A 12,323-nucleotide genomic window follows, 5' to 3' on the forward strand; every position below is an offset into this window, starting at 1 on the left:
ATTCTTTGTAATATATATTTGGTGATATGGGCAGTTTGAGCTAGAATGGAATCTCATAGAGAAGTCATCTTTAATGAAATCAGAAACATTCAAAAGATAGAGGAAGACTTGAATGATAGATGCCCACTGATTAGGCTCTTTCGTTGAATCATGAAAGTCATCTATGAAATGCAGAAGATTATATACCGGAGAGGAGCCTTAGTTATGGGAAAATAGAAATACCTAGCACTTAGGGCAAGCTTCAAGGATCCTAGAGGCAGATAAAATATTGAATCTTTAGGGATGGAAAAAATGGGCGATCCTGTAGAAGAACCAGATAGGTATCCAATTCTTGTTACTCGTTTAGCATATGAATATGGAGTAAGCAAGATGAGAGTTACAACTAAAGAGGAAGCAAATAGATCTAAGTCGAAGGAGATCAATATTGTAGAATACTACCTTACTCGAGAGGCATGTGAGCAAGTGATAAAGACCATACCAGATATTCTGCCAGAAGCTTTTTGGGGAAGCCTAAACCTAGATTACCAAGAAATCAATGAAATCCTATTTTGGAGGAATCTAATAGGGAATAGATTAGACACCCAATAGTTCAAGTTCCTTTTATTTTTTCTGTCTTTCTCATTTTACGTATTGAACTCTAGTTTCTTTAATTTAATAAATGAATAAATTGATGTTTTCTATATTTTTATGTTCATTTAAAATTTTCTCATTTTATAATTAAGTTGTGTACTGTAGTATATTACAATGGCACCGAGAAGGGAAATGCGGGCCGCAGCTGGCAGAGACAGAAAAGATATCTACGTTGCGGGCCAAAGGGATATCGTAAAGAAAAATAGAGATGTGACTACCATGACCTAGGCCGAATTCGTAGAATTTTTCAATAAGAAATACTATAGCGCTGCAATTCTGGAAGCAAAGTTTGATGAGTTCGTAGCTTTAACTTAGGGAAACCCCATAGTGATAGAATATGCAATGAAATATTATTCATTGAAAAAGTTTGCAAATGATATGGTGCCTACTAAGGCCCTAAGGATTCAACGATTCATGAGAGGGTTCAAAGCGATGATTGCTAGAGATGTTAAATTAACCACTATGGGAGTTACAACGTATGCGGAGACGTTGGAATGTGCACTCTAGGCAGAACACATTGGATGAATGAATTTGGAAGGAAAGTACTGCTAGGAGGGAGGCCAAGAAAGGATATTCTGGGTCTGGAGATAAGAGGACGGCTTAGGACAACCAGAGCTAAACAATATTTTGTCTTATATTTTATATATTAAACAAATTAACATATAAAACATCCTAGAAACATATTTATAATGAATTTCATAAAGTAAATCAAATAACAGAGTTTAAGAATCTTACTTTTACGCGACTGATATTAATACTCTGTCCTTCACTCTCTCTAACCCTTGTTCCTTATTATCATAGAGTAATAACAAAATAGTGAACTGGATCTTCAAATTATACAATCTTCCACAATTTCCTTTGATCACCTAGACTAGGGTGGGAATTATCAACACATGAGATTGGAAAATATGGAGAAGAAGAGAGTGTATGTTGGGCAACCAAATTAGGTCTTTTGTGTCTATTTTTTTTAGAGAATAAAGGCTTTCAGAAAATCTTTCTTCACACAAAAGACCCTAGACATAAGTACCTATTTATAGCAACACTTTATGGTTAGTTTTTTTTTTTATAAAATAATTAAAATAATATCTTAAAAATGCTCTATATGGCTGAACACCATAGTGTTTACCAAGCCTTCGGATTTTTCCAATTTTAAATTCTGTAGTGATCCAATATTTTTATTTTATTTATTAAATTGTTATGTTGTAGTTTAGTTATTTGATTTGTAGATAATAATTTGAATTGTTTGTTTTATGTGAATTAGGATTTAGTTGATTTATTTGGAATACTTGTGTAACTTGTTTTTTTTATTATTAGTGTTACATTTTATTAGGTGTTACAAATTATGTGATTAGAATATGTTACTTTTTTTTTATTTAAATGTGTGTGTGTGCCGAATTTGTAAATGTTTGTGTGTGTGTGTGGATAATTGTTTATTTATTTTTATTAAGAAATTAAAAGGAAAAAGAAAATGGGTTGTCTTCTTTTGGGATAAGATGACAAGGCTTATCTTTAGATTGTATTTGCATTAGGATAGAGTTTATGTGAGGTGTAAGGGGAGGAATTGGTGGGATTGAAACATATTTTGTGGGATTGAAGTATATTTAGTAGGATAGGATTGGAGCTTTCACACTCAGTTTCTTTCCTTAGGTTTAGGTCACTAGAGTATTATAAATAGAAGAACATATATGCCTTGGAGACCCTTTTTGTTGGCTGCCAAATTTGAGAGAGAAAGAAAGAGGAAGTGCATGAAAAAGAGAAGGAAGAACAGAGAAAGAAAGAGAGGAAGGAGAAGAAGGAGGCTAGGTTTCAAAGTCCTAGGTATGCTTGCTTCTTTGTGGTTTTTGATTCTCTAAGAATAGCTCTTTCCCTCCATTCTAAGTATTCTTTCTTTTCTTGTCTTGTTGGGTTCAAAAATCATTGGTGCTCAAAGGTGTGCTCTTGCTTTTGAGTTTCGATCATAGTCAAGGAGGTAATGGAAAATCCTACTCTTTTGATATTTTGGTGATGATTTGTTGTTTATGTTTTGATATGTTGTTGGTTGTTTGGATGGCTTTGCTTCTATGTATTTTGATTGTCTCCATGTTCTTATTTCTCCTAAATCCATAGAAACATGAAAAGTGACAAGTATGTGGGTTATTTAAGAGTGGTTTCTATAAATGATTTGCTATGAAATTATGCGTCTTTGTAAGTGGCCTAGGCGTGTGTGGCTCTAAGTTTGGGGGTGTGTGTTTGGGCGTGTATGGGTGTTTAGGAAAGCATGGATGAATTTTGAATATACATAATGTATGAGTAAGATATGGAAGATAGCGGGTTATGTGTTACTATGTAATACATATGTTAAAAGTTGATGTCTTGGTGATAAAAGTTCATATTGGAATATGGTTATTCTTATATCTTGATGTTTTGGGAAATCAAAATGCAAATGTTGGAAATAGAATGCATATTAGGGATGTATTGGTGTTTCTGTATTCTTTATTCTTTCTTTTAAGCTATTAATTATGAGCATGTCAAATTTGTAATTATTTATGTATTATGCTATGTGGAGAATCGATTGTGGGTGTTTTATATGGTTTAGAATAGCTTTATTTTGGTGTTGTTAGTTTTGCATGAATGAATGAATTTTGAATATGCATAATGTATGAGTAAGGTATGGAAGATAAAGGGTTATGTGTTACTATGTATACATATGTTAAAAGTTGATGTCTTGGTGATAAAGGTTCATATTGTAATATGGTTATTCTTAAATCTTGATGTTTTGGGAAATCAAAATGCAAATGTTAGAAATAGAATGCATATTAGGGATGTATTGGTGTTTGTGTATTCTTTATTCTTTCTTTTAAGCTGTTAATTATGAGCATGTCAAATTTGTAATTCTTTATGTATTATGCTACGTGGAGAATCGATTTTGTGGGTTATATATGGTTTAGAATAGCCTTATTTTGGTGTTGTTAGTTTTGCATGCTAATTGAAATACTAAGATGTACAAAGTATAGAAACATGCTAGGGTTAATTGTTAAAATTGTAAAAAATAAATAATGAATATTTTTGGAATATTGAGTGATTTATTGGTTTGCTATTTTTTATTGTTTTAGCATGTTAATTTGTAAAGATGATTTAAAAAAGAGTAAATTGTGTCTTGAATTCATGTTATAAGTTAAAATGAGAAAATGTATAATTATTTTTCTACATGTGCTCTTGCATTTTTATATGACATGTGCTGAAACTCTATTTTTAAAAGTTGTAAAATTTTGAACTAAAGAATGATTAAGGTTTATTTTTTTTTAAAACATGTATATGTTGTGAGTTCTTTTACCAAGCTTAATTAATTAAATTATGTGATGACATGATTGCTGATTTTTATTTAGATTCATGGAATATCTCATTTAATTAAAAGATATCAAATACATGTCTTTGAAATATATGCCTTAATATTTATATATGATAAATGTGATTTTTTTCATACTTTAAAAATATATTTCTTTTAAATATATATGCAATTTAATTAACAAAATGTGAGTATAATTAGCCATTTTTCCAACTTTTAGATAATAATGAATTGATATAAATTTTTGTGACCTAGATGGTCTTATTTTTAACAAAGTTTAAAATATGTCACGTCCTATTATTTATTTTATTTGCCAAGATAAAAATAAATTTTGTGAAATAAATTAATCATGCCAAATTAATTAGTATATAAGTAATTACACAATTTTGTCACAGATTATTATTTTTGACTATGAAAGCTAAAGAATTATTTTAGTAAATTAAATTTTTATAATAAATTTATGAATGACAAATGTATGATTTTGAATGAATAAAGTAGTAATAATCAAATTGACAATTTATTTTATGCTTGCTGAGTTTTTGTGAAATTGCCAAGAAAATAAAGGGATAAATATTACCAACTTCAAGGCAAGTTTTTAAGAATTGTCCCACGTATGTATGTTACATGCAAGTACATTTTTTCGCACAATTATATGCAATTTGAATAAGTCTAAGTTTCTTGTTTAAGATGATTGAGGATTGTTGAGTAAATAACATTATTTTGTGATTTCATGAGAGACATGCAAGCATGATTTTATGTGAGACTTACAAATATGAATTGATGTATGGATTGTTGCTAGAATTAAGATTGTGGTGCAACTGCATGAGATAGGTGCCACGTGTGCATGACCTATGCACACGTGGAATGTGCTTGAAATGTTTATGTGTGGTTTTACATGATATTAAGACGAGTGTTTGATTGTTATTCTAAGCTCGTTGTGAAGTTATCACACTATTATTTTGTGCTTGGACCTGAGGTAAGGAAGTTAGCTAGATTTCTGTTTTGTTTCTGAATGGACTCTAGTTATGATTATATGTATGGAAATTGTTCGTGTTTGCTTAACCTAATGATGTAGCTTTATTAAAGGCAGACATGCCTAAGATATTGGACAAAAGGGTGCCAGGAAAATTCATGGCCAAAAGGGTGTCATGAAAGTGACCCAAAGGGAGTCACATGTGTTCATTGGACAATAGGGGAGCCATGCTCTTATGTTGTATGCTTATGATTATGTTGCTTGTGATATTTCATTGATTGTTTATGCTCACTTTGCAAATGATCTTATGGTTATGATTACGATCTTATGATGCACGATTATGATTATGTCGCAAATAGTATCATGTTTATGATTATGACTAAGTGTTGATAGTAATTGTGTAAGAAAAGTATGTTAAGAATGTATGAAACATGTCGCTTATGTTTGTATGTCTTGTTTGTACCTCCTTACTGGGCTTTTAGATCACTCTTTTACTTTCTCCCTTACAGGTAGACACTAGATAGACTTGTTTGGCACGCATGGTGAACTAAGTTAATTTTCCACGAGTATGTATGTATGTTGTGGGGAGCCAATGAACGAGGAAACGATCTGGAACGCCGTAGTGCCTTGGAGTCTTTCTTATGTTAAATTATCAGTGGGATGTACTTTAGTTATTTTTAAAAGACTGCATAAACTCTTTTTTCATTTTGAACATTGGATCCAAACTCTCTATGTATTTCCAATAAAGTTCCACTGTGTTTTTGGACAAAGTTATGAAATCTTTTGAGCTATTGTTAAAACTAATATTTTAATAAAGATAAACAATTAGGGGTGTTATAAATTCAAAGAATAAAAACCTTTGAATATAAATACTATTATTTTTTATAATTATATAATAAAACAAAAACCTTATCAATTAATTAAATAGCTATAAAACTGATTTCTTACGTTATATATGAAATCTATAAAGTTTTATCAAAACATTATATATATATAATTATAGTTAAAAAATAATTAATTAATAATTAAATTATGTATTAAAATTAACTAATTATAATTTGAATCTTGATTTAATACCATTTATAAATTTGACACCAATTTGTCATAATTAATAAATTTGCCTAAATTTTTCTTTTCTACTCTAAATTCCACATATTAGTAAAATTGTCCAAAATTGACACAAAACAATTTTGACAATCCTAATTGATAATGAAATCAATTTATCGAGACTATTTAGATGATTTAATGAAAGACATTGTGGGGACCATGGACCAATGAATTCAAGTTCCAATAATTTACCATAAAATTATTATAGAATAATTTCACTACCTTATTAATTCCTCGCGACTCCACTAAAGACTTAGAATTTCACTCTTGAACTCATAGAACACTTTACACTTAAAGTAAATACGTTATCCATTGTTACAACCATAATTTGTCATTCAATCATCTATAGATGATCTACAACTGAGTCGGGTACAAATTATCGTTTTACCCCTCATTGTATTTTATCTTCAAATACCACTTAGTTCCTTGTAAATGATATTTATGTGAACTTTAATCACATAAATGAGTACTCAATCATTTAACACATTAAACCAAGCTATAAGGTGATAAACATTTCACTTCTTAATCTGAAAGCTTTAGATGTTCATATCTATGATTAACACTCCCTCTCAATTATACTACCATGTCCCCAAGATGTAAGTATGGGCTAGTCCGTAGGGTAAGCTGGTAACGAACAAATCAAAGGACATGAATAATACAATCAATTAGAATTGAACAACTCAGAATTGAGATTGAATTTATCTATGGTCAACTTTATGATATGACTACATTAGATAATAACGATACATTTACTTATCTATCTAAAGTCAATATCGGTCCAGTCCGATGTAACAAATACATCCGGTCTTATCTACTTCGCTAATGTTCTAGAAAGAACATAACACTACAATGTGTAAGTGGATCATATCGTACATTGGCAAGTCAGTGTAAATCCTGTGCATGGACTAATCTAGGGACTAACTCATGTTGAACATATAATCATACTTATATTCCACTGTGATTACGTCACTATAAATACGATTAGCTATATGTTCGGGATTTAATAGAAGTTTATATTAAAAAAATAATCATGAAAATAAAACATATGAGTAAAGTGATTGACCAAGTAAAAAAAATGGTGTTTATTCTTTTATTGATAATAAAATGAGATTACAAAAAAATTGAGTATTAATTAGGGCATAAAACACTAACCTACTCCCACTTGCAGTAATTGAAACTAATACCTTAATTATACTAATACAATTTCCTTGATATGCTTATCAAATGTAGCTTCTAGCAGTGTCTTCATAAATGGACCCACAAGATTATCTTCAAATGCAATCTTCATAACATTCAAATCTCCCCTGACCACATATTCTCAAATTATGTGATACTTCCTTTCTATATGCTTACTCCATTTGTGACTTTGAGGTACTTTCGAGCTGGCTATCACTCCTATGTTGTTACAAAACAATATGAGCGATTTATCCATATTTGCAATAACACCAAGGTTTGAATAAAACTTCTTAGACAAACTATTTCCTTAGTCACCTCAGATGCAGATATGTACTCAACCTCCATGGTAGAATCTGAGATTGAAGACTGCTTTACGCTTCTCCATATCACTGCTCCACCCCCAAGAGTAAACATCATTCCAGAAGTAGACTTCCTGTTATCGACGTCAGTCTGAAAATCTGAATCGGTGTAGCCTACAGGGTTCAGAACACAACCCTTGTAGACTAACATATAATTCCCAGTCTGTCTTAAATACTTCAGGATATGCTTAACTGCTATCCAATGTTCTGGTCCTGTGTTTGACTGATACCTGCTCACTATTCCCACTGCGTAACAAACATTTGGTTTAGTACACAACATAGCATACGTCAAACTTCCAATTGCATATGCGTAAGGAACTTTTCTCATTGCATCTTCCTCTTAAGGAGTTTGGGGAGACTACTTCTTGAAATAAGAATTCCATGACGGGGTGGTAGATGTCCATTCTTGGGATTTGTCATTGAGAAATGTTTAAGCAATTTTATCAATGTATGCTACTTGAGATAGAGCTAAGATTTTTTTCTTTCTATCACTAATGATCTGGATACCTAGAACATAACTGGCTTCCCCCAAATCCTTCATCTGAAATTGTGTGCTAAGCCAATTATGCACATATGATAATTTCTTAACATAGTTTTCAATGAGTAAGATATCTTCTACATAAAGTACAAGGAATACAACTATTTGATTTTCCCATAGTTGGTAAACACAAGGCTCATCAATATTTTTTTCAAAGCCATAGATTTTGATTATCTCATCAAACCTAAGATTCCAGGAACAAGAAGTTTGCTTAAGTCCATAAATGGACCTATTCAACTTGCAAAATTTTCCTTCTTCTCCAGCTACTTTAAATCCATATAAATGTCTTCGTCAAGCTTCCCGTTAAGAAAAGTTGTCTTGTAGTCCATTTGCAAGATCTCATAATTGAGAGCGGCTGGTATGGATAGGAGGTGTAGCGCACCAATTTTTTTTTTATTATTTGTCTGCATTATTTTTATTATTATTAATTGTTAAGTGTTAAAATTTATTTTTAATTATTTGAATTGTTTGGTAGTAAATATGTGAATTGAATTTTAATTATTTTATTTTATGATTGGTTGTGCATGTGTTTTGATTGCGTGCATGTGAGTGCATGGTATGTAGAGAAAGACATGCATGATTGTGTGTGTGAAAGTTCATGACAAGTAAGATAAGCATGCAAGAGAGTAGACTTGAACGTAGACTAAATTGTGGAAGTGAGTATGTTTCCATGTTTAGAGAATTCTATCATAAAGGGAGAATGTTCTAGAAATGCATCTCTTCATATTGTGAAAAGGAAACAAACAAAGAAAGAAGTGGTGAGAAAGAAAAATGTTTGTCATTTTCCGAGTTCCCGTTACTCTGGACCCAGGTACAATAAAACAGCCATAACTTGAGTTGTAAGTATCCAATTTAGACAAACTTTGTACCATTAGAAAGCTAATTAAATTATCTACAACTTTTTTGGAATAGAATTTTAGCTAAAACGCAACAAATAATGGTCAAAATAAAGTCCAATGTGGAAGGATCCTAGAACTACAAAAATTAGACATTTCCTTATTAGTGTAGTGTGCCAAGGAAGGAAAGAGAGAAGTTAGTGTGCTGCCAATTATCAAAGGGATTTGATTGGCTGATTACAATTACTATTTGATTTTATTTTTGATTTATTGGAAATAAAGGATTAAACAATTAGGCTGCTTTTTTTTTTTTGAGAACCCAGTACACTAGTATTAATAGAAACATTAGAACCCTAGAGAGCATTTTGCTCATCTTTTCTCTATACCATAGTCGCCCAGTGAAGATAGAATTGGTAGTGGGCCCGTTGGACAATAGTACATTGCAGTCCACCCTCTTAGAGAGAATAAAAGAGGGCCAGATGAGTGATACACGATTGAAGGAGATTCAAGGGGACATCCTAGCTGGAGTAGCTATGGATTATTCCATTTTAGAGACAGGTTTGCTGAGATATAAGGATCAGATCTGTGTTTCGATAGATATGGGTATCAAACAAGAGATCCTTGATGAATCTCATACCACACCGTATTCCTTACATCTGGGCATCACGAAGATGAATCAATATCTAAGGTCATTGTACTGGTGGCCGAGGATGAAGAAGGACGTGGTCAATTACGTAGTGAAGTGTTTAACAAGTCAACAGGTGAAGGCTGAACTCCAGCAGCTAGCGGGGTTGCTACAACCTTTAGGTATTCCCTAGTGGAAGTGGGAAGACATTACCATGGACTTTGTCAGAGGCTTTCTCAGGACGGTGGGGCAACATGACTTGGTATGGGTGATAGTAGACAGATATACCAAGTCAGCTCACTTTGTGCCCGTGAGGACAAACTATATTATGGACTAGTATGCAGAGCTGTATGTGAGGGAGATCGTATGTATCCATGGGGTTCAAAAGTCTATAGTTTCGGACCGGGATCCCATATTTACTTCCAAGTTTTCAGGTAGCTTACAAAAGGCTATGGGGACTTAATTGAAGTTCAATACAACCTTTCATCTTCAGACAGACAGGAAATCTAAGAAGACAATTTAGATATTGGAGGACATGCTTAGAGCATGCATGCTAGACTTTGACGGGTCTTGGAGTAAGTACCTCCCATTGATTGAATTCTCATACAATAACAGTTACCAGTCAACGATTGGAGTAGCTCCAGTATGGAAGGAAATGTAGGTCGCCCATTCATTAGGATGAGATGGGGGAAAGGAAGTATTTAGGTCCAGAGATGGTTTAGAAGACTAATGAAGATATTAAGAAGATCCGAGCTTGAATGGTTGCTTAACAAAACAAACAGAAAAGCTACGCTGACTCTAGGAGTAGGGACGTGGAGTTCCAGGTAGGGGACCATGTGTTTCTGTGATTTTTTCCATTACAGGGAGTAAAGATGTTTGGAAAGAAGGGCAAGTTGAGCCCTAGGTTTGTAGGACCTTTTAAAATCCTAGAGAGGATCGAGTAGGTAGCGTATAGATTAGTGTTTCCCCTATCATTATCAGGAGTTCATAATGTCTTTAACATCTCAATGCTACGGAAGTATGTGTCAGATACGACCCATGTATTGGGATATGAGGATCTGGAGCTACAGATAGACTTGTCATATGAGGAGCAACCAGTGCAGATCCTAGACAGAGAGGACAAGGTTCTAAGGAACAAGATGATTCGTATAATTAAAGTCTTATGGAGGAATAGCAACGTCGAGGAAGCGGCTTGGGATCTAGAGTCGATTATGCGGGACCAACATCCCGAGTTATTCAAGTAAATTTTGAGAACGAAAATTTTCAGTAGGAGGGGATAGTTGTAACGTCTCAAATTTTCTAATAAGGCTTAGTGCCTTGATTAGTGTGCCAGAAATACATAATTGGATATATACATATATTTATACGTAGAATTAATTGATTAAATGTGTGAATATGTGGCATTCATGATTTACATGGTAAAATGAATATATGTGCATGTTTATGCGTATGTAATATGCATGTGGGCCCTTTTTTTAATAAGGGCATATTTGTAAATTTGACCCTTTGAGGGTATAAATGTGATATGTGTTAAATGATTAAGACCACATTATTATCTGGATATATTTGCGGTATTCGGCTTCAGGAGATCCTAGTGAGCGGATTAGCGGAATAGTCACAACGGGATTAAATGTCAGGCTCGGGGAGAGCCTAGGGGTATTTTGGGGACATAGTGCGCATTTGGGATCCATCGGGTAACGGGTGGTTTTTTGGTGATTATTTGGGCACGTTGGAATTAATTGGGAATTTATAGGACCACTTGATGATTAGCAGGAAATGCGGTACATGACGGGTTTGCCCTTAAAGGCATTAAGAGGCTAAGGATAAGTATAAGGCATTTTGGTTATTCTTTAAGATTTTGTCAGACTTAGCTGTTAGAGAAACCACTTAGATCATTCCCTTAGATTACTCTCTCTCTCTCTCTCCCAAACTTGGTTGGAGTCTTCATGAATTCAAGGGGAAGGGCTAAGCTTTTATAAACAATTGAAGCTTGGATTACTTGAGCATCAGTTCAGGGTCGGAATCGTTATCAAGGTAAGGTTTAAAACCTGTTTATTAGGTGAATTTCTGTGATCAAGTTAAGTTTTTTCAGTTTTTAGCTTAAGTGTGAATCCTAAGATTTGAGGTTGTTTTGAACTAGTTTATAGGTCATAAATGTTGTATATGATGTAGTGAACTTGTTTGGGGGATTGATTTTGGGAAAACTGAGGTTTTGGGTAGGAAATTCAGAGGATTTTTGGATTGAAGACGTTGGGGAATTTTTGGGTTTCGGGCTCGAGCAGCGGTGCTGTTCTTCAAGTGCCACAGCCCGTGTTCATGAAATGGCTAAGGGAATTCCTAAAATCGCTTGGGCGCCGCGACGCTAGTTAGGGCGTGCAGTAGCACGTGTCTCTTAGAAGAGAGCCTCCAGCTCTCTAACTTGTAGTACACTGTGACCTTTGGGCCTAGGCCGCGACTCATATTGAGAAAAATAGTCAAACCAGGGTTTTTAGCTCAGGAAGAATTTTACTACCTAGTTTAGTAGAATTCAAGGTCTCGGAGGTTAGTATATTATTCTGAGGCTTTTAAATGGTTTATGTTTTAATTGTTATCCATTATCGCTTTGTGACTAGGTTATACCATTAAGGCTCGGGATTAAGGATCGTGCTCGGGACTGCCTTACACTTTTAGCTCGGTACTCGAGGTAAGAAAACTGTACCCGGGTTGTGATCGGGGCTTGGACCCCTGTTAACGAATATGATTATATTTGTTTTT

The sequence above is a fragment of the Humulus lupulus genome, chromosome X (assembly GCF_963169125.1).
Source record: "Humulus lupulus chromosome X, drHumLupu1.1, whole genome shotgun sequence".
Taxonomy (NCBI): domain Eukaryota; kingdom Viridiplantae; phylum Streptophyta; class Magnoliopsida; order Rosales; family Cannabaceae; genus Humulus; species Humulus lupulus.